The 22,074-nt window shown below is 36.7% G+C and overlaps 1 protein-coding gene across 2 annotated transcripts in view; it reads left to right on the forward strand.

The window, feature by feature from the left end:
- Positions 1–22,074, forward strand: part of PDE3B (phosphodiesterase 3B) — a 76,680-nt gene that overhangs the window by 1,344 nt on the left and 53,262 nt on the right. The window lies entirely within an intron of this gene.

The following is a 22,074-nucleotide window of genomic DNA, read 5'->3' on the forward strand; positions in this document are numbered from 1 at the left end:
GAAGACTCGCTCGCTTTTCGTACGGATTAAATGCTAAAATCTAACCCTTCTTGCTGTCAGCCACCTTGTTTCTTTCCCAAAGCCCACCTCCTCTGTTCGTGGCCAACGTCACGAGACAAAGCCTTGCTGGCTGCTCTCTCCTCCACTTCTCGCTTTCTATCGACAAAAAGACTGCCAGGTGCTAAAGGAGAACTCGAGTTTTCAGGGATATTATTTACCAGTTTGGGGCAGTGTTTGAGTGGTGGCTGCCTCGCAGATTACCGTCTCTGTTTCTCTGGTCTCCTCTGCAACCATCTCTCCCTCGCTCCAAAAAAATTACCATTAGGTCTGAGCTGATTAAGCTCAAGAAACTTCTTTTTTTTACCTCAGAGAGAGCTGTTCAGTAGAGTCTGGAAAGATGCCCAAAACATTCAGTTTTCTTGAATGGAACTCTGTTGGTTTCTGCCTCCTGGAAAACTTGTCAATGAGTCCTGTTTTTTTTTTTTCTTTTTTTTTTTTTTTTCTTTTTTTGCAGGGCAACCCCCATGTGGGGCAGTTGGTTTATATTTGGTAGGTGGCACATGAGTAACAGGAGCTGGGTGTAAACGGCCCAGCTCTGCTGGAGCGGACAGTTGACCCCATGCTGGAGGAGCGTGGGGGCATTGGGAATGAATGGCAAGTGCCCAGCTTCTGTGAAGGGATTGTTGCCACAGAACCCCCCATCTGTTGCTGCGGTGGCTGAAATTCATGAATGCCAAATGAAATGTTCTAACTTTGCTTTGTCGTGCGTTCCATAATGCGCTTCTTGTGATGTGAAATAGGTCGGAGGAAATACGAGGCAAATCTGAAACAGTGCAGCGGTTTGCGAGCGTTTCTTTCTCTGCATTTACGCAATAGAATAATACAGCAGTAATTGTTCTGTGCGTGAAAGGTTCAAATGCCAGTCTGCTGGAACAGGCGTCAGTAGGTTAAAATTATCAAGTGCAGACAATGGGACAAACGTTAAAATATTGTAACAGCAGTTAAGATATGTGGGGAATATTGTATAATAGTTTACTTTTCTGCTCCCTTCCCTTCTAGATAGGAAATGCTCTCTGCTTGTGTCATGTTTGTCTACAATATAAGAAACACAGAAAATGCAGTAACAGCTTTCATTAACTTTTCTAGACGATAAAAGATATTTGTTTTTATTCAACTGATTAAGTGCTTCCTTTGATATTCAGTTCTCTTCCCATACAATATGTATATATTTCAAGTTAAGACATTTAGTATTCTTTAAGTAACATCATAAACGTCAACCTAACTAAATGCCTTGAATTTATTGGCAGTACTTAAATCATACGTGTTCATAGTAAAACGCAACTGCTTGGTAGACTTCCAGAATTTGATATCTTCATTATCACTAGAAGTGAACAGTAACAGCAAAGAGATCCGAAGTTCTTTATTTTCCTCATAAAGTCTATTACACCTTACAATAAATATTTGTGCTTTATTAGCCATGATTTAAATTGCATTCAGAGATACATGTTCGAGGCGGTGTTTTATGAGGGATTTTTATGAGGACGATGCAGGTGAAATACTCCGCTCTTGTGTTTGACTTGGAGAGATATCAGACATTGCAGAGCTGATAAAGTGTCAGCTGCTGGGGCTGGGGGTGACACGAGGAAGGAAGCCTATGGTCTGTGACTGTATTTGACCAAACACTGCGAGGTCTTTGTGTTGTTTCCTTGAAACAGAAGGAATAGAAGCACTTAATGCTCTTCAGAGGAGCATTTATTATGTGAATTTCTTGAAAGATTGCATGTTTTGTAGATTTTTAGACCGCATTGCAAGGCTTCTTTTTCAATATTAATATTTTAAGTAGTGAATTTAATAAGGACTGCTGGAAAGGTCAGTGGAGTATGAGGAACGTGCTGCTGGAAGTTTGCTATGCCAGGAGTATTTATAATGACAATATTAGTTTAGCTGTCATTCACTTTGATGCATTTTATATGATTATTTATGCACATTGCACCCCTACAAGTGGGTATATGTAAGAACAAAAGAAAAAGGCAGATGTAGATTTTAGTTATTTTCTGGGGGGAAAAAAGGGATTGCTGGTATTACATTAAGTTTTCAGTTACTTGTTGAATTGAAATTATGCCCAATTCCGTCTAAATACCATAAGAAAAAAATTCCAGGTGTGCACAACTAAGAGTGTTCACACAGTGGAGTCAAGTGGAGCTGTCACTGTTTTCTGTTTTTTTGTTTGTCAACAGATAGCAACGGTCAGTAATTATCTTTGTTCTTATCTGTGAACATCCACGCTTTACTGTCAAAATCTAATTTGTGCCATGTATGCTTTTTTTCTGCTGTATGTGTAGCCACACATACATACATACATACATAGCGATGTAGTTTGGTGGGTGGAGGAAATGAGTCTTCAATAGGTATTATCTTTGAATTCATGCTAGTATACTTAAATGCCATTTTCAAACATACAAATAGAAATATGTGTAGAACAGAGGGAAGTAAATGAAGGCTAAAGATCATGCAAGCACACTGTCTTTTTGAGCTCTACTATATTAACTGGGAAAGTTAATGGAAATTCATAAGATTTAAGTAGTAAACAGGCTTTTTGTTTCCTTCTTTCAGTATTCATCTTGGGCCAATTGATGAATCGTTTAGCAGTACAATTGCAATATTGGCTGCAACTACAAATGCTGTGCAGACAATGTTTTGATTAAATGTTTTAATTACATGCTAATATTAGCTGTACATACTGCTATCAAAGGGATTGCCTGCACTGGCTGTTGAATACTTACTACACAACTACTTAATGTTCTTTTTTGTTTGTTGTTGCTACTTGAAAGCCAGATCAGTACTGGGACTCTAAAGGGTGTTGGTCAGATCTTATAAATAATCTTTGTCTTGAAAAATACTGTAGTGTAAAGCATTTATTTATTTATTTATTTATTTATTTACATCCTTGTGAATGTGTATATGAGAGCATGTAACTACATATAGGACATGTGATTCTAAAATGTCTATTTGTCTTTACTAAAAGAATAGGCCTTTCAAATCACGGGACACATGTCCAAAACAGCCTGCAAATAGAGCTAGGTTTTTTTGTTTGTTTATTTCCTTTTTAAAATATCCTAGCTATCTCGCTAGGTTCAAACAAGTAGTAAAACTGAGATGTTAATGGATAAAAACTTCTGTGTTGTGCTCTGTCAGTTAAAGGAAGAGTTGTCTCATGTTTAGGCTGGTAGATTGGCTACCAATCTGCCAATTTCCATTTGTAGCTATCTTATGCTTTTATCTTGTACCCTCTGAGGATCAAGTCTTATCTTGTACCCTAGGAAGATCAAGACTTGATTTAGAGAGTCTACAATGTAGATTTAACTTTAAATTAATGCAGTTTACTTAGACACATAAAAACTGTCTGTTTCCTGTTTTTAAAACAAATTATATTTTTCCTTAACTGCTGAAGCAATTAGTTTCCTACGGCAGAAGATACCTGTTAATAGGTATGTTACATTGCCTTAAAGTTTTCAAGTTCTGATACAGTTTCTAGGTTTGCAGCCTAGAAAGATGACATGTATCTCTTCTTCTATGCATTTGAGGTGATGAGATCTTTGCAATGTTCATCTTTTCTTTTTCTTTTCCTGTAGTGGTGGTTGTGGTGTCTCTTATCACAAGTGTACCTGCAGGCAAAGCTTTTTTTCTGTTGTTCTCTGTATCTCCTTTTTATTGGTCATCTCCTGGGGTGGGAGGTGGAAATCAATGTAGAAATAAGTCTGTGTTTAGCTGTGTTTGCAATCAAATTCAATAGGATGCAGCTGAGTGTTGGAAATACGCAATAACAGTAAGTGCTCCATGAAGTGACAGTTGTGGAAAACAGTTTTTGCAACTATTATTTTGGATGAGTAAGATTATTTCTGTCTGGTTCTCTCTGGCCTTGACAAAATGTTTTGTGCCAGGCAAAATGAGAAGGCTTTGTAAGAGTTGCATCCTTTTTTTTTTAATTCTTTTTTTCCCTTCTCCATTCTTAAGTTTCTTAGAGTATCTTCAAGTTTCTAGAAGTATCATACCAGAAAGAAAGGATCATTTGAAAAGTCTACCTGAGAGACCTACAGAGAGATTGGAGCTTATGATGCTGTCCCTATGGCAGTGATCACCAGAACAGTATTGAGGTTCACAGAGACTAACAAAGAATGCTGGGAGTGCAGTTAAGAAGACTGATGACTGCTAAGAGCTCTGTTAGCTAACTATAGGGTAAGCTGGTTTTTAGATACCCAGAATTGGATGGCAGTTTGCTTTGGACAGAAGTAGCACACTAAAAGCAGGGAAATGCGTTTATAACTTGTCAATGTAGCAAATTAGCTTGACTGTTTCTGCAGGTGTGATTTCCTGAGGACATGATGTAAAGAAGGAAACGAATGAAAGTGAAGGCATCTGCTGAGGAAACACTGGAGAAATGTGGGGAAAGTATTGCAGGTGGTGTGTTACAGGAGTGACCAGAATGCCAGTGGGAAAGAAGTTTGTAAGAACTGAGTTATTAACTGTGTGAAAGGGAACCCACAGGATACACTGATAAAACATTGGTTTTCAGCTTTGACAAGAAAGCTATTTTAAACTTATGCAAGCAAATGGTAGGGATGTGGAATAAGTTCTCAGAAGAATCTCTAAAATGGCAAAAAAAAGGATTTCCATGTTGTAGGTCATGAGCACATTCTGTGAGGTTAAATATGAGAGGAGTGAGAATGGCAGGGTGTCAGGTATATTTAACAGAGGAAAAGACAACTCCTGTTGAGTTGCACACTCCTATTTGTGCATGTATGTGCCTGGCAGTACCATCCTAATAAAGGAATGTGACCAATCAAACTGATTGAATGCTATGGCTTTAGTAGTTTCAAAGATATGAAATTCAATTAATCTTTGTGAAAAAAGGTCAGTGGGACAACCCAATGGAATATGCTATGACATACAGCAAGTCCATGGTGTGAGCTGGTGCTCCATACTAGAATTCACCTGTTTTTCTAGAATACTGTGGAGAGAGAACTGAAATGACTTGTTAAGGTGAGAGTTGGGGGAAACCAATTCTTAGCAAGATGAAAAGACACAACAGAATAAATTATAATGGGGAATAAGAATAATGGGACTTTTTGGCAACTCAATAGAAGGAATGAAAGTCTGGAAGGTAACTGAGGTCTTGGACTGGATAAGGAAGACTTTTCAATAAATGAATGAATGATAGTAGACAATTAAATGCATTGATCACTTTGAGGACAGATTGGAAGTTAAGGAATACTTGAGTCTTCCAAACAGACAGGAATCAAGAATAGCAGTAGATTAGAAGTGATAGGATATCGCAATCCATCAACTTGTTATTTGGCAAAGGAAAGCATGATAAAAACAGATTGGAGAGATCCTTCCTTAAGCAAGAGTGACTTAAATGGGTGGTGTTTGGGTGAGGGAGAGAAAAAAGTGTCCTAAGAACTAGGCACTCCATAAATATATAGAATGACTGCTGATACAAAAGCTTACAGATCAGTCTAGTATTTGAAAAACAGTCAGTTGTTTTGTGAAAGCATATACATAAGTTGGTCCAAAAATAACGCCTCCTGCTTATTTCCATGGAAACTACAGCAGCTAAGAAGAGCACAATAACACTATATGATAGAGCAAGTTCTCTACAAAACATCAGTTTTTTAACATAGTCATCATCATTAGCTGTGCTTTTTCACCAGTGATGAACAAGAGCCTGCATGCCGTGCTCATAAAAATCTGTACCAGCGAAAGTGACCCACTGTCATCACTGCTGAAATGCATCACTCACCACTTCACTATGTTCACATCCATTGTTTGGTCTCCATAAACATTCAGCAAATATCAGTGGGTGCAGATTGTTTCTGCATGAAGGAATTCACTGGTAAACCATTGCTTCATCTGTGCTTCCATGTCAGGTGCCATTTTGTCAGACTGCCCCTCTGCTGCCATCTGTCACGCAGCAACAACACGTAACAGAATGTAGATGGGAAGGTTCAGCCTCTACTGCCATACCACCACCACCTGCCTCTGACAACATAGGCCAACATAATAAAATAGGAGGCATTACTTTCAGAGAAACCCTCATAATTCAAATAGAGGCAGCTGCTGTCTAGAAGTTAGCATTGATATGTCTGGTTTTCTTTTCGTTAACTATCCCTACTTTTTGTAGCTTTTGTGTCTAGCCTCCTCCTTTGAAATGAGCAAATTCACAGGTGGAGGAACAGAAGAAGACACAGCCAGAGAAATGATTTTTGTACATGCCTTCATTTATTTGATAGTTAAGCATTTATGAAATGCACTGCTGCTATGTAGAGCATTTTTTGTGTGCCACTACTAATCTCATTTTGTACAAAAAGTGTGGAAAAAGCTGACAGATTTCCAATTAAACGGCCTTGAATGTTAATCTTGTCAGGTTTAGTTACCCAGTTCTGATCTGCCAGCCTTAACATTCCTGTCTTCAAATCTAAATACTTTAATTAAGTTAAAGGGATATTTGCAGCAAATGTTTATTTGTTGTTCACTTGATAAACAAAAGTTTGTTTCATTGATTGTTAAAATATTCTTTTCCTTATGTACCTTCCTTTAAGATATTCTAGATATCATAGAAAATATACCATGTGAAGCTATATTTGGGTGCTTTGGATTTGTTTTTGAGAGATTGTCCCTCTTTTATGAAGGAGCAGCATGAATTAGTGAAATAGGTATATCCATGTTGGTAATGCTAATTGGAAAAATATGCAGGTGGTTTAATTTGGGATGAGTACTTTCAGTGTGCCCAGACCACACAGCACTGCTCCCACCCCAGCAGAGTTGTACTGCAATCCTGTGGCACACCTGCCTGTGTGACACATCTATTGTCATTACAGCCTCGTCTGCAGAAGTGTGTAATATCAGGTCCTCTGAAAGTGAATGAGATGTCAGTTTGTGGAGTGGGTTTTTATTAGTTTTACTGAAATAACAGCATAGTGAAACCTTGCATAGGCACGTGGTATTAGAACATCTCTTTTAACCTTTATTATTAGTCATATTTTTTTATTTTTTTATTTTTTTTTTAATTAAACTCTTTTAACATGATGGCAGGCAAAATAAAGGCCTTAAGAAGGCATTTACATTCACTGTCTATGTCTTTAGCATGATTTTTCTTCTGTGGCCTAAAATTAAAGGCTTATATATGTGCTTGGGAAAACTGGGGCTTTTTATTTTTCTTAGTTTAATATTATAAATTAAATTACAAATTATGTTCATTCTTATAAAAACTTTTTTCTAAGTCCTGGTGGGTGAAACCTGTTTACCACATCAGCAATATGGCTATTTTCTGTGTGGTGGATTCTTTTAAAGGAATTCTAAATTTCTGAGTACTCTAATTTCTGACCAGTAGTACTTTTGGCTCTTTGGAGGAGCTTATATCCTCTCTTGTGAATTGCTACTATGGATAAGGTTTTTCAGTCTTTGGTGATAAACATTGATCTCACTTCACACAGGAAATAATCTGTGTGGTGGCCACAGAGCCTTACAGTGGGCATGCCTTACAGAAGTGGGCAGCCTTTTAGCTGGGTTTGTAGCTCGGAGGGGATGTGAACTAACTTCTTGTGAGCTTTCTCTGGTGCAGATACGAATCTCTGTATTTATAGGACATCATTAGTACTTAATAAAATTCAATGTCATACGTCTAGTTTATAGATGCTAACTTTATAAGAAAAAAATGTATTTGAGAAATCTTAAGTAACTCTCTTAAGTATTGACCACAGTAGCCTCTATTTCATTTGGTTTGCCATCTAAACAGTGCAGTCTACTCACAGTATTTTTGATATTTATTCTTGTAGTTCTGTAACCCTACATATAACCAGTCCAAAAGAATTATTCTCATTGCATAGTCTGAACTTCAATTTCAGTTCATTTAGGCTGCTTTTTCTTAGATACAAGCATTTCAAGTCCCACGTGTAAGAGCAGGAAATTTGTGTTAGAACCTGAAGGTGTGATTAGCACACTGAAAAAAGTTAAAATCCTGCTGTGCCTGTGAAATACTGTCTGCTCTGCATTGCCCTGCATGAATTGGCTTGGACTGAAGGAAGTGAAGGCACACGAGCAGAGCTGTGCCCTTAATTAGTTGGGTTGTGTGAGAAGCAGTCTTTACTTTCCAGGGAAAGAAAAGTGGGTTACATTGCTCCCGTTGAGGTTGTCCATACAATAATGCCATGAAACAGAGATGTATCCACTGTGAGTTGTTTGTAGCCTGGGGCAAACACACAACCTTAACGATTTGAGGGTCTTTGTTCATTCGAACGTATCAATATAGGATAGAGCAGTATATTTCATATTCTAACTAGTAAACACAAACAACTTTGTTACCCGCTCCCTACATGCTCTCTTTCTGTCCTTTTATTAGCTAACTGCTTAACATCCATTTGGGAATTACTGAGGTGTGCTTTGAAAGGAAATTTCAAATGAAAAAATAGAATTGCAGTGATTTTCAATTGATTGAACACATAGATGTTTGTCTAGGCATCTTCTAGTTGCTGGGGGTTTTTGTAATAATAAAAAAGCTAAGTTACTTGGGATCTTTCCAATGATTAAAGAAATGCAGTGTGTGTGTGTCTATATGAAGTTAAAATGAGTGATTACCACGATGTGATAATAAATAACTTTGTGATGCTATGGCAAAACATAGTAGAAAATATGTTGAAGACAGTGAACTTATTTTATGTAGCTATAGAAAAGTATTCATTAGAATCTGTCTATGAGTTTCTTTTTTATTTATCATAGACCATTCATTCCATGCAATGGTAATACCAAAAATCTAATTTTTCTTTCTATTTGGAGCTTCTGGTTGGACAAATTTGGTTAAGTAAGAAGATTTTGGAGCAGCTGTTCTGTTAACAACCAGTATTTTTGTTGGTTTTAATTTCATTTATTATAACTGGCAGCACTTTTGTTAGATGACAAAGAGCTTTTTAAAAAGCTTGAAAATAAAAGGTTTGTGTGTAACTTTATGAAACGTGTGTAACTTCTGGAAATAAGAAGGCAGGCAGTGGCTATTGCTTCTGAGCGTAGTCTAGGTTTTCAGACCCTCTGAGATGAAGGCTTTTGTATCAAAGGCATCTGTAGAATGGTCTGAAGGAGAAATAGTACCTCTGTCTCTGTGAAGGATAAAAATTCTTGTGGAGAATAAAAGTCAAAGCTGAGATACTCAGGTTTGAAAGCTGCTTTGTTAAAACCAAGTAAAACGTTTATATATTAAATTTATTTATGAATTGTGCCTGTTATTAAGATCATTAAGGATAAAAATTCAAGACAAATTCATTTGGAATCTGGAAATATGAAATTGGTATCCAGTTTTAATTAGTGCTCAGGAAAGTGTTGCAGCTTTGGAAAAAGTTCAAGCTGTGTTTCAAATAATAAAGTGATGCAATTTCAGAACTAACTAAGAGTCAGTAAAACTTCAATAATTTACCTGTAACACTTCTCCATTGAGTAACAAAGGATATAGTATAAATGATAAATAAAAATATATAATTAATAATGTATAATGTAATACAGAAAGTTAGCTTTATGTCATTTTCTTGTATGAGACTAGCTGCTGTTAAAATTTCATTTCTAAAGGTTTGTTGAATCTTCTATCCTTGCCTTAACATTTATTCTGTTAGGAAGCTCCCTGGAGTCAGTGGAACATTTTTTCTTTCAAGTGGAAGAGAACTTGTGTTTTACATCGTTTAAGGAATAGTATATATATACATATATAGTCTTTACTTGCTGAAAATTCAAAGGCTTTAATGTAATTTATAACTTTGACTCTCCAGTAGTAGGTGTTAACAATCTCAAATGAATGCATTCTTAAAACTTACATTTCTTCCACCTGTCTGATACTGGACAGGCATGGTGTGCCTTTAGATGCTACATCTGTATTTTAAATTCATTTTGCTTTAGAATTCAAGAAAAGAGTTTCCTAGAAAGTAAATGATCAATTGGAAATTGCTTATTTGCTTGTCTCTTTCTCAAAATACCATTTTTCTCTTTCCCTGTCTGTAACTGTTTTTAATTTTACAATCATTTTAACACCTCTTCTTACCAGTGTTTTCTTTGTTCACTTTCTACGTATTACAAGACCAGTAACATAATTATATCCAAAATTACAGATATCGTTCAGCAAAGACAAAAGTATCCTGACTTGAAAATATTTTTTTGAAACCTTTCAACCAAATTATTAGTATTTTTTTAAATCGTGTAGAACATTTGGTAATGCAATTTATTAAACAGAGGGGTTAAATATTCTTTTGCGCTTACAACAGTATTTCCAGAATCCCTTATGTGAATACTATATTAAGTCTGTAACTGAAAAATGATGCATATTTAGCCTGTGTTTAAAAAGGCATGTGTGTTTATTTCTGATGTACTCATACATCAGACTGCACACTTCATGTTAATATCTTGCAATGTCGTAAAGATATCGGTTTTTCTTTTTGTTCCTCTGTTTCTGCAAATTAGATGTAAAGTATTTGTTTACCTGCTTCATTTTTCTATAAACATAATTGCAAATTTGCCAGATCTGAGCTGTTAACAGTCAGATTTTTGTAGATGTGAGTTTATTCTTTTACACTCAAAGAGAGACTGTACATTTTCAGCAGTTTCAAAGCTGAAAATAATCCTCCATTTACTTTGTGGATAGAGGGGACGAAAGTTTCATAAGTTTCTTTTGGAGAACAGTAAGCATTTAGCCATCTTGCTGATGTTTTGCCTAACTCTATTCTAAGCGAGTGAGGAAAGCGAAGTAGGAGTAGCTTTGGCTCTAGTGCTGTAGCTGCAGCAAGAATAGCTGGCTGATTAGTGACAGTAGGGAATGAACTGTGCCTCAACAAATGATTACTGAACAACCCTTTGTTTTTCCTCCATTCAAAAACAAGGGGAAAGAATTAGAGAGTTTGTATCCCTCAAAGTGTCTTCCTGCAATGTTTTGCTTGTTCTTTCCGATTCTGACGTTTGTATATGAATTTGAGCTGTTTCATTCCGATTACCAGTTGGATTATAGCAGGATTAGTAAGAGAAGAGGAATATTTTCTTTCTTGATGTATAGAGCTCTATTTGCCATGTATAGAAAGAACTCTGGCAACTAAATTAAACCAGACTTCTGCAGAATTTTTTTTAAAAGGAAATTCTGAACTTTATTTCTACTTTCTGAGTAATACTTTGGCTCAGCATATCTTCTACACTCCCAGCTGTGTCTCAGGTCTGTCTTTTAGTTCCCATCAGCTCTGCTTTACTCTGAGATGCTCTGCAGTGATACCCCTGTAGATTTCAGGAAAAGGGGTAAGCCAAGAAAAGCCAGAGTCAATAGCTATGACTTCCCTATGTTTGCCTCTTCTCAAGTGTCATTTGGGAGGTTATTCAGCTTGGTGGACAGAGCTATATATATATATATATATTTTGTGTGTCCCAGGCAAAGCATAGCAGGAGACAGAGCTGGAGTGTATCTCACGATGGTACATTCTGTAGCTGGGAGACTGTTAGAAAGCACGTAACGGTTCTGACTTTTGCAGAAGTGTGTTTGATCTTTGGTATTTGGATAACTCCCAAATATATCACAAGGCTCGCAGAGGCCAACCTTCCCTGCAGGGTGGCCTTGTTATATATCAATTAAATAAAGGAAACAACTAAATTGTTTGGTGCCTATTTAGGTATGCGTAACTTTTTATGCCCTCTGAGAGAACTTTCTGTGGATGTTTCTTTCCTATCTAATTCAGATAGCTAAAAATTCACTTTCTCAAAGTTATCCTGAGCAACCATTGGTTTATTTTGTACAATCTTCCTGAACCTTGAATCCCATAACCTAAAACCATCATGCAGCCATCACAAAAACTATACCTTAAAGGACCAAGGAAAGGAAATTGCTATCAACATTTCTCAGTCTAGAGATGAGATTTTTTCCATTTGCCTCTGGTCCATCTTTGAATAGAGCTGGAATCTTTTGGATCCCAAGGCAATGTTATTCTCGCTGGTACCTGTTGGCCTACATTCTTCTCTAGCTGTTTTTCCATTCAGTTGAAGAAAACTGTCTCTTGGTGAGAAAAAAAAATATTTATTTCCCTATAGTCATAAATTTTATTCTGCCTTTCTTCCTACTATATTGGTTCTGGAACGTCAGAGTGAAGAGGAGTGCAGGAGTATGGGAAGAATCTAAGAAGAGATGCAGTGGAAGACTATATTAGTAGAGTAGAAAATGCTGCTGTCTAAAACATCTCCATTTAGAGAAAAACATCACTGAGAGGCTAGAAAGTAGTTAATTGCTAACTAAGCACAAGCACCGATTATATCATGTAAACATGGTAGCCCTTTTTGTTTCTTGTTTTCTAGATAAGTATAGTTGCTAGTGCATACCAATATGCTGTTTTTGTGTTTCTTTTTAGTTTTGTATTAGTGTACTCATTTGCCTGTACACCTGGAGTTTTTTGGTTGTTTTTTTTTTTTGTTTTTTGGTTTTTTACCCCAGTGTTTTTGTTTTCTTTCATAATAAGACCATGTTGTGACACTGGATTTGAGCAATAAAGCCTCCCAAGAAACTGGAAAAGCCATGATGCATTTGGAAGATTTAGGCTATATCCTTTCATTGGAAAACCAGGACTAGAGCTCTTTTTAGAGCAGTGAGCAGTTCTAACATCATATGAGCCTGGCCTTTGTTATGGGGGGAGGGGGGAAGAGGAGGTGAGCAAAATAATCACTAGCATTGTCTTCTTCCTGCGCCTTCAGCTTTTTGATATCTTTCTGACCACTGCAGAGAACTAGATGCTATGATAGGTTATTTTGTTGGCTGTCACCTGTCTGTTTCAGAATGCTTTGGGGGGTTTCACACTTAACACTGCACTGGGTAGATCAGTTGGTGAAGGTGAGAGACCTTTTTTTTTATTGGTAATTTCATGTGCGTTTTGCCTTTGTGAAGCACTGCCCAGGTTGTTTTTTTTTTTTAACAAAAACAATGACCTTTATCTTTCCTTTTTTGCTTCCTTTGTGCCCTGTGATTATTCCATAATGCTGAAAAATTAGTTAAGTTTTGCACCAGATAAACACTGATGTTAGCACTGATGTTAGAGATCTGTGCTGGAAACAGTTTGTTGCGTGCTTATTCCTGTCATGAAATAGCCAAATTCACACTTAAAAGGGATTCCTGAGACTGTCCACACTGTTTTGTGCAATATATTGTCAGGCCGATGCACATGCTCTTTGATTATCATGTAATCCTAACATTATCATTATTAATTTGCTCCAGAATCCACAGCTCCTCTGGAAGAGATGAGTAAAATTCTGGAATTGTAAAATTAACATCAGAGGTACAGATAATTGGATGTTTTATGTAAAATCTGCAGGTGTTTGAGCTTTTTACGTTTGAATGGGAAGAGGCTCTCTCAGTAGTGTTCCTGCGTTTTTGTTTTAAATGTGAATTAAAAGATAAATTATGAACTTTTATTTAAGACTGTTTTCTTTTTCATGTCTTTTTTTTTTTTTTTTTTCTTCTCAATTTAAAAGAGAACGCAGCTTAGGCAGCCTGTGCAGAAGTGTGAGAAAGTTAAGAATGCGTTCATAAAACATTTCTGTACAAGTTGATTTCCAGATACGATAGGTTAACCATAAAGCTGTTAACCAAGGGTTAAGCTCACTATGTTTCTCTGGCTGCCGAGTGAAACAGGATGCAGTGACTACATTGTCAGACTGCTGGTGTGAGTGCAAACAGATGAGGAAATGCTGGATCAGGCACTTCAGCAACTTGGGCTGTTACCGAGGAAACCGTTTGCGTCATACTTGCCAGCAATTAGCTTACAGTTCTTTTATTTTTGATAGTGTTGCAAGCTGAACTTGACTGTTACAAAGGAAAAGGCTGCCTTCATCTCCAACTGTTAGGTTGTGGCTGAGCTGTGGCTGGCGCTTGTGAGAATTTGCAAGTGTAACTTGGGATAAATTGCAGTTATTTCAACTCTCCAGCCTGCTTCTGCAAATAAGGCTCAGTTGCCCTTGGTTCTGGACAATGTGCAATCACATTTTTTCTTTTCTGAGCAACTGATCATTCCTAGTTAATGAAATTAAGCACTGCATAGGTTTTACCCATGCTTCAGGTTTCCCCACCTTGTCTAGCAGTTGCGTGTACAGAAATGTTACATATCCATTTTGAAAACTGTTTTCATGTTACTCGAGGCTTAACCTCTGAAGTAAGAGATTCTCTTCCTAATATATGTATATCTTTACTGTATTGATGAAACTTCAGCAACTTTCAGTGTTACCTAATCACTGATTTAAACCAGTGAGAGTTGAAAACAGTATGTATTTTGTCTCAGAAAATCATCGTTCCTTCTGCATTTTGCTTAAACTGTGAACAAAATCACAGTGGCTGGTTTAATATTGATGTATGTTGTTAATATGGGAATTGCCTTATGGCTGCTTACGGGAAGTTACTTTTTAGAGGAAAATCATGCAGCAAGAAACAGGTTAAACCAAGAATATTTGTTGCTGTCTTTACCTTTCTGTTGTTGTTATGTGAATAAATGAACTGCTGTTAATAGTACGTAGTTGCAGGCTAAACCTGTTCAGATGTCTAGCACACAGTACACATGTTCCTGTGTTTGTATTAAGCTTAATAAGTTATTATCTTTTTCATCTTTGAGTACTAGGATTTTCAATTTATTTTGGAAGAAGCTGTCCAATTTTTTTTTATTGTTTTTATTTTTTTAAAGGAAGGTGGTTTTTTTTTTTCATAATACTGACAGGCAATCACCTGGAGCTGCATCTGAAGTCTATAGGCAAAGCTGCTTTAAAAACAAACAAGTAGAAGAACTTAAATGAGAGGCATGGAAAGATTGCCATGGGTACCTGTGGTTCTGCACAGTTATGGTAGATTAGGTTAAGTTGTCTGCAAAAGCCTAGCAGCCCGTGTTTTGGGGGGTGTTTTTTACACTGTATACAAATGTTGTCTATACTTAGCTGGCCATTTGGATTGCATTCCATGCTGCTATCGCTGTCTACCTGGACTGAGATCTTTCTATGGGATTACCTTTGTTGTTAACATTATAAAAATATTTGGGGTGGGTGGAGTTGGCTGAAGCACTGAGATTCTGTTCCAAAGGAAGAATGAATGCTTTTGCTATTAGTTTGAAATGGTTTGACTGACTGGTCCAGCTCACTAACATATGTTGTTTTGTGTGGCTGTTGCTTGATATGTGCTTTATTTGGTGTGCATTCACCGTATCTCCACCTCAAGTTAGAAAGTTTTACCATTCAGGGCAGCGAGTACTGGGGTTTAAATCTGTAGTTAACAAGTGGTTAATAGAGGTGTTAATAAAACAGGACCCAGATATCTGAAGTTCATGTGAATTTTGTTGTTGATTTTATTTATTGCTGACAGTAAAATGGAAGTTATGGTGCTGACAGATCACACTTGGATTCTGTGAGTGTATGTCTAGGAACTTTGCCATTTGTTTAGGCAAATGACTGCAAGTTATACAACTTGCATCAAACATATGGAATATTTTGTTTTATCCTCATTTAGTCATTTTGCTGGGTAAGCCTTGTTATCATCTTCAGTGAAGGAGATGGGAGTTATATGACCACATTCTTATTTTTAATGTTGTTTAATTATCTCAATTTAATCTTCATTCTGGCACTTTATTTTCAAAGTGCTTTGTAAGCTAACAATACTCAGTTATTTCCTTTCCCAAATTTCATACTGTGAGCCTGACTGTTCAGTATGTACACGTTTCAAAAGATTAGTTGGTAATAACAGATGTAATGACAGTAGGAGTACCTGGTAGTATCTGGTGTGTAATCTCGCAGGCAGTATGGTAAGGGTCTGTGTTTTTCAGCAAAGTCTGTGAAGTTCCATGTGATTTCTGGGGAAATTTTTGTTGTACATAGATTATAGATATGTCTGTTGTAGTCTCCTAAGTCAGATCATCGCACACTGTACATTCTATAACTTTCTGAACCTGTCATTTAGGAGAGTGCTTTGAAAGAGAAAATGGTCTGTTCCATCTTCCTGTGATTATGATTCTTACTGAGGTTACCAAATCTGTAAATTGTTCTTTGCAACTCTTATACTGTGCAGTATTATATAGAAAATTGCACTGAAAACAGCAAGGAAGTGACCGATAGTTCATTGTTTCTTTGCATGGCTAAAATAGCCAGCACTAAGATCACCTACTGCTTTGTGTGTCAGGAATATTTTCATGTTTTTGAGCAATGCAAAGAGTATTTTTCACCTGTGCTTTCTTTTCTGATATCATGGTTACAAACTTAAATGATCGTTAGGATCACCTTTGGTTTTTAAAATTGTTTTTCTCACTGTCGCATTTGGATAATATTCTTCCATATCTTTTTATTTTAAAGCCATCTTTGCTGGTTACCCTGTTTTGTTTCAATTCAGTCATTAAAAACAACACAAGTAGTGATGTAAATCTGCTTCTGTTCACCAGCCCCTTTCTCCTTATATTAAAATCTCTGTTTACTCTAAGTAGGAAGCTTCTCTACAGCTCCACCCATAGGAAACCCCAAGTTTAGGCTGTAGGAAAACAAAAGTGGACTGCTTTGTTTGTTTTGGAGTTTTTGAGAATAAAAACTACGGGGAGTTACTGAGAGACATGACTTAGCCACCTCTAAAAACTTCCAGGTGTGTCACACATTTTCCTTGTGTGATTTTCATGTTCATATATTGTCTGTGTCCAAATAAATGATTATTTCGCATTTTTATCAGTGTTAATTTTTATCTGTATCAGTTTGGTATCCATGTGGAATCTGAGTCCTTTATGCAATACAATTTAACAATTTACTTAAATCCTGTGGAATGGAGAGCTCTTTTCTCATTGCCTTAAGTATCAGTTGCAGATGATCTTTCTGGGTCATCATATTGCACTATAATTTTCTCAGGGGATGCTAATTTTATTTTAAATAAATTGATTTAAAATGTCTTCTGTGTATGGCAGCTGTTTAGAGGAGATGTTTACTAAGATGCACTCTGGAGGCAGGGACTCCAAGGATTTTTAAGATCATTGTATTAATAACTCTTCAATACCTCCCTCTAATTTTGGGATACTGAACCCTTTTGAATATCTCTCTGATATCTTCTGTGTATGTTTTCCCCCCCTACCACCTTTCCAGCCTTCCTCATCATTCCTTCACACTTTGATTTTAATGCTAGGGTTGTTTTTTTCTTTTTGTCTGTTTGTTTGTTTGTTTGTTTCCCTTTTGCCTCTTTTTATCATAACACCACCAGCAGAATTAACTTAAACTTACAGTGCAGCTTTTCTTGGCTGGGAGGTATGGTACAAATGCAGTACAAATTGTAATTAAAATTTTAAGTACTGGGGTCAGAGCGTACTTGGTGATAATTCTCTTGATGCAAAGATCTACGTTCAATTTAGATTGATCCTTATGTAGTCATTACAGATTTTAAAAAGTACTTTTTTTGACCTTTAAACATATCTTTTCTAATCTGATCCTCTCTGCTTTAATATTCCAGTTCCCTGAGTGCTTTGTGGCACTTGCAGTGATGGAAGTGGTCCTTCCCAGTGCCATCTGCTCATTCCTGCCCTGACTCTGTCCCTCTTTGTGCTGACACAAGCATTCATGAGACTGCACAGTGAATTAAATTGGGGAACTAATCCATGTTAAAACTAATCAGTTCTTTTTTGTAGTTCCTTGCCACGTGTCTGCATGAATGCTTTTGCTGCATAAGAGAGGGAGTGACACAGAGATGGGAATAAGCAGCTGGGGGAGGACAGAACTGCTCCTTTATTGTGGCAGTGCTGACTTGTGCTGGTCTAAGAGAAATAGTGGCAGTGCAGTGTAAGGAATAGATGTGTTAGAACTTCCCACCAAATCATTTGGAATAGCATTCCCTCACCCCTTCAAAGTCCTTGTGTGTTCTTTGTTTCTTTGGATGTACTGCATGTTCTGCATTTATCTTCTTGAAATAAGAGGAGCAGAAGTTAGTGTACGCATTTAGCCTTGTGCACTAAGTAGGGCAGAGGGTTCCTTTGAAAATCAGTTTAGGATTTTCTGGTAATAGATGGTATCATACTACATTCATACGTAAGAACGGAATGAGCTGATAAAGGACACAGGTGGAATCAAATTCTTTCTTATACCTGGGTATTTAGCTCTCCTTTAGAATAGTGCTTTAATGCTATCATGCTAATAAGAAAGGCCTTCGCTATTTCAGAATGAAGTAAATTGAAAACATAAAACTGGAACAATACTGGGTCATCTTCTGAGTCTTTTATTCAACAGTCCATCATGCTCCCATCTGCAGTACTAAATATTAATTTAGTAATTAATTAGTAATGTGAAAAAAATGTGAAAAAACCCAAAACTTTTATCTCAGCAAGTGGAAGTCCTGAGTCACTACAGCTTTCCCACTTTGATATTGCTGGATGTTTTGATGATTTTTCTGCCTATTTTCAAGTAGTTGAAATTCTAGGTAAAGTTAGTTGAATACAGTAAGAAAGCTTCAACTCAGTTCTCTACAGTAACTCTCCGTTGAGACTGGACTGAACTTCGGAGACAAATAATTCTCATGATTTCATTCCTGCCAGCTTCAGAGTTCTGTTAGGTTTGTAATCTTCTGTAATATGGAATTGTGCAATCTAGTAACGTGTCACTTAGTCCTTTCATAATAACTATGAATCTGTGCTATGTTCACCTTAAAGACATGTTTGCCTATTTGTTCTTTCTACCATCCAGTAAAATCTCTAATGTAAAAGGCATTAGCTACTGTTAACATTCTTTGGCTGGAGGGGTTGGGAATGGAGAAATGCAAATAGGTGCACTACACTTCTGACTTCAGCTTTTGAATAATTCATCTGTTAAGCAATATATACAAATTACTCCATCTGGAGTACTCTGTCCAGGCCAGGGGTTCCTAGCACAGGAAAGGTACAGAGCTGTTGGATTGTGTCCAGAGGAGAGCCACGAACCTGATCAGAGGGCTGGAGCACCTCTCTTAATGCAAGGCTGAGGGAGCTGGGCTTGTTCAGCCTGAAGAAGAGAAGGCTGTGGGCAGACCTTACTGTGGCCTTCCAGTACTTGAGGGGAGTGTATAGACAGGAGGGGGACTGACATTTTATATAGTTTTGTTGTGATAGGATAAGAGATAATGGCTTCTAACTAAAAGAGGGGAGATTTAGGTTAGATGTTAGGAAGAAATTCTTTATTCAGAGGGCGGTGAGGCACTGGCTCAACTGCCCAGAGAAGCAGTGGATGCCCCATCCCTGGAGGTGTTCAAGACCAGGTTGGTTGGAGTCCTGGGCAGCCTGAGCTGATGGGAGGCATCTCTGTCCATGGCAGGTGGATTGGAAGTGGATTTTTTCGAGGTCCCGTCCAACTGAAACCGTTCTATGGTCTGCTTCTATTGTGAACTTCTTGAGATCCTTTTTCTACCTTATGCTCAAGGTTTGTTCTCAAACAGAGAACTTTGTGAAAGCTCTTGCAGTTCTGCCACTTTGAGATGTTATATTTGTACATCTTTATGAAGTCTGAAATATTCTATCTTGTACTGTGCAACTAACAATTGTTTTCTAACTCAAGGACTGATTCATACCTAATTACGGTTTGGTGGTTTTCTTGTTTGCTTGTTTTTTTTAATAATGGTAGGGAAGGTAAAGTAGAAATTTGCAATTAAGTTGATATTAAAAAAAAAAAACCCAAAAACAAAAAACGATTGTATCAATGATTGTCAAAGATTAAATGCAAGTATAGAAAAAGTGAGAGGAAAAAAACATGAAAGGAACAGTAAACTGGAGAGAAAATGTTAATTGCATAAAGAAGAAATACAATTATAGGTAGAAAAAGCATAAAACTTGCAACTGTTGTTTTATTTAATTAAGTTTTGGTTTGGTTTAAGTTGAAATAACAAGTTAAAGCTTGATCACTTTGATAAGTCTTGATAGTTGTCTTCCATGCTGCTTATTCTTATCCAGAAGATGGAGTTAGAATACTTTTTAAAATACTACATAAAACTAAGGAGTTAGCAGTACTTGGGGTTTTATCTATGTTGTTGGTGTCTGTGCAAGACAATCTGTTCTACACAATGCTGTGTAGAAATATGAAGAGCATGCGAGTTCCTCTGTCCCTGCTCTGTGAGATTTTGAAATAAATGTGTCTAGATGGCAGAAATATACTGGACAATAAAAAGATATTTTAACAGAGAATATTGTTAGAAATGTATTGCAATAAATAGGTGAGAGCAATTATTCACTGACCAAGAGTTACGCAAGCACTTTTGAAGAATGCAGAAGTGTCCTTTATCAGTCATCCATTACGATGACTACAAAAAGAGATAATGACACTACACCATCTTAAGAAAAGAATTACAGTGGCTACAGTTTGTGATATCTGTATCTAATGCTGCTCACAGTACATCCGAGGCAATTTGCAGCATACTCTGAAACCTTCTGAGGAAATTGGGTGAGTGTGGGTGGATATTTTTGTGTTGAATTCCATTCTGCCATTAATCTTTTTGACCAATTGAACATTTGGAAAAGTAGCCTGTAATACTTAAATATTTTGCCAGTGCTCCTTTTGAAGTTGATCAACTGTCAAAAACTGAATATTTTATGAAAATAGTGTTTTTTGTAAGTGTGTTTTTTTAAGTGGTCGGTGCTGATAGGGATCCAAAACAAGGCCAGAATAGGCAATTCCAATCTTATCTCCCTTCCTTATTTTCTGTACTACATGGAGTCCCTTCCTTGTATGTTAAAAGCTTTGTTCTACACGAAAATGAACTGTGTATTGATTGAATCAATTAATTAGCTAAGTTTCAGCCCTGTGTCATTTGAGGAAAATTCTTTCATCTTTTGGTCAGAAAGATGCATTGAACAAGTGATTTCACAGTGCTCTTAAGTGTTTTGCTGTATTGGTATTTAGTATAGCTCAATCAGCTCTACAGAGAGAGTGGTGAGGTACTGGAACAGGCTGCCCTGAGAGGTTGTGGATGCCCCATCCCTGGAGGTGTTCAAGGCCAGATTGGTTGGGGCCCTGGGCAGCCTGGTCTAGCATTAGGTGGGATGATTGGTGGCCCTGCCTGTGGCAGGGGGGTTGGAGATTCATGATCCTTGAGGTCCCTTCCAACCCTAGCGATTCTGTGATTAACAATAACTTTATACATAGAGGGTTATAGATATTATTTGTAATAGATTTGTATTTATTAGACTTCATTAAATAAAATGAAGCTTGATTCCTTCTTTTCTTGGGACACATATATAGCAAAGAATTCTTATTTTGCCAAAATGCTTCAAGATAATATTCTTGGAAGATAAGATTTTGTCAAAAAATTTTCTTAAAAGTCTCAAAAAGTTTTGCATTTACAGTAGGAAAAATAGGACTATTGAAATTTTGAATATTGGGTATTGTTTGAATGTGTGTTTTTTTGACTTCATAACCTTTTTAAGTGGTTTTGTGTAGCTTTTTGGTTTTATTTGATTTGATTTGAAAGATTGCTGCATTCTGCTGCCCTAGTTACTCAGTAATGATTGTTAAAGTGTGTACATTAACATATCCCCAAATTCTAAAATTTATTGAAAGTAAAACGCCTGACATTGATAAAGCATTCTTCCCACTCCATTTTTTGGATCTTTGTATTTAAAGACTGACTTGTTATGGTGTGTCTAAATATTAAAAATGTCCCTTAGGTTCACACTGAAGCCTTGTAACTTAAAAAAAACATCTGCACACAACCTATTCTTATATTAACAAAGCTATTTTCAGTGTCAAAAATATTGTCCAAAAACCTTGAAATGAACAGTTTAAATTTACAGCTTTTGTTTTTCAAATTTTGAAACATATACTTAGTGTTCTGACTAGCTTCAAAACTTACATAAAGTTTACAATAAGCTTCTTTTGTTTAAGCAGTTATAATCCTTTTTAATTACCATTTTTACACGCCAAACAACTTACTTTTCCAGTTTTCAAAGTAGCAGCTCATTTTCCATTTCCTGAGGCAATTAATTAAAACTGTTTGTGTGATAGTGAGAGTTAACATTGTTTAAGCATAATAGTCTGAGTCAGCCTTATGGTCTTCATAATAACAAGTTTCCA

Source organism: Phasianus colchicus, chromosome 5, assembly GCF_987193195.1.
Source record: "Phasianus colchicus chromosome 5, bPhaCol1.hap1.1, whole genome shotgun sequence".
In the NCBI taxonomy this organism is placed as follows: Eukaryota; Metazoa; Chordata; class Aves; order Galliformes; family Phasianidae; genus Phasianus; species Phasianus colchicus.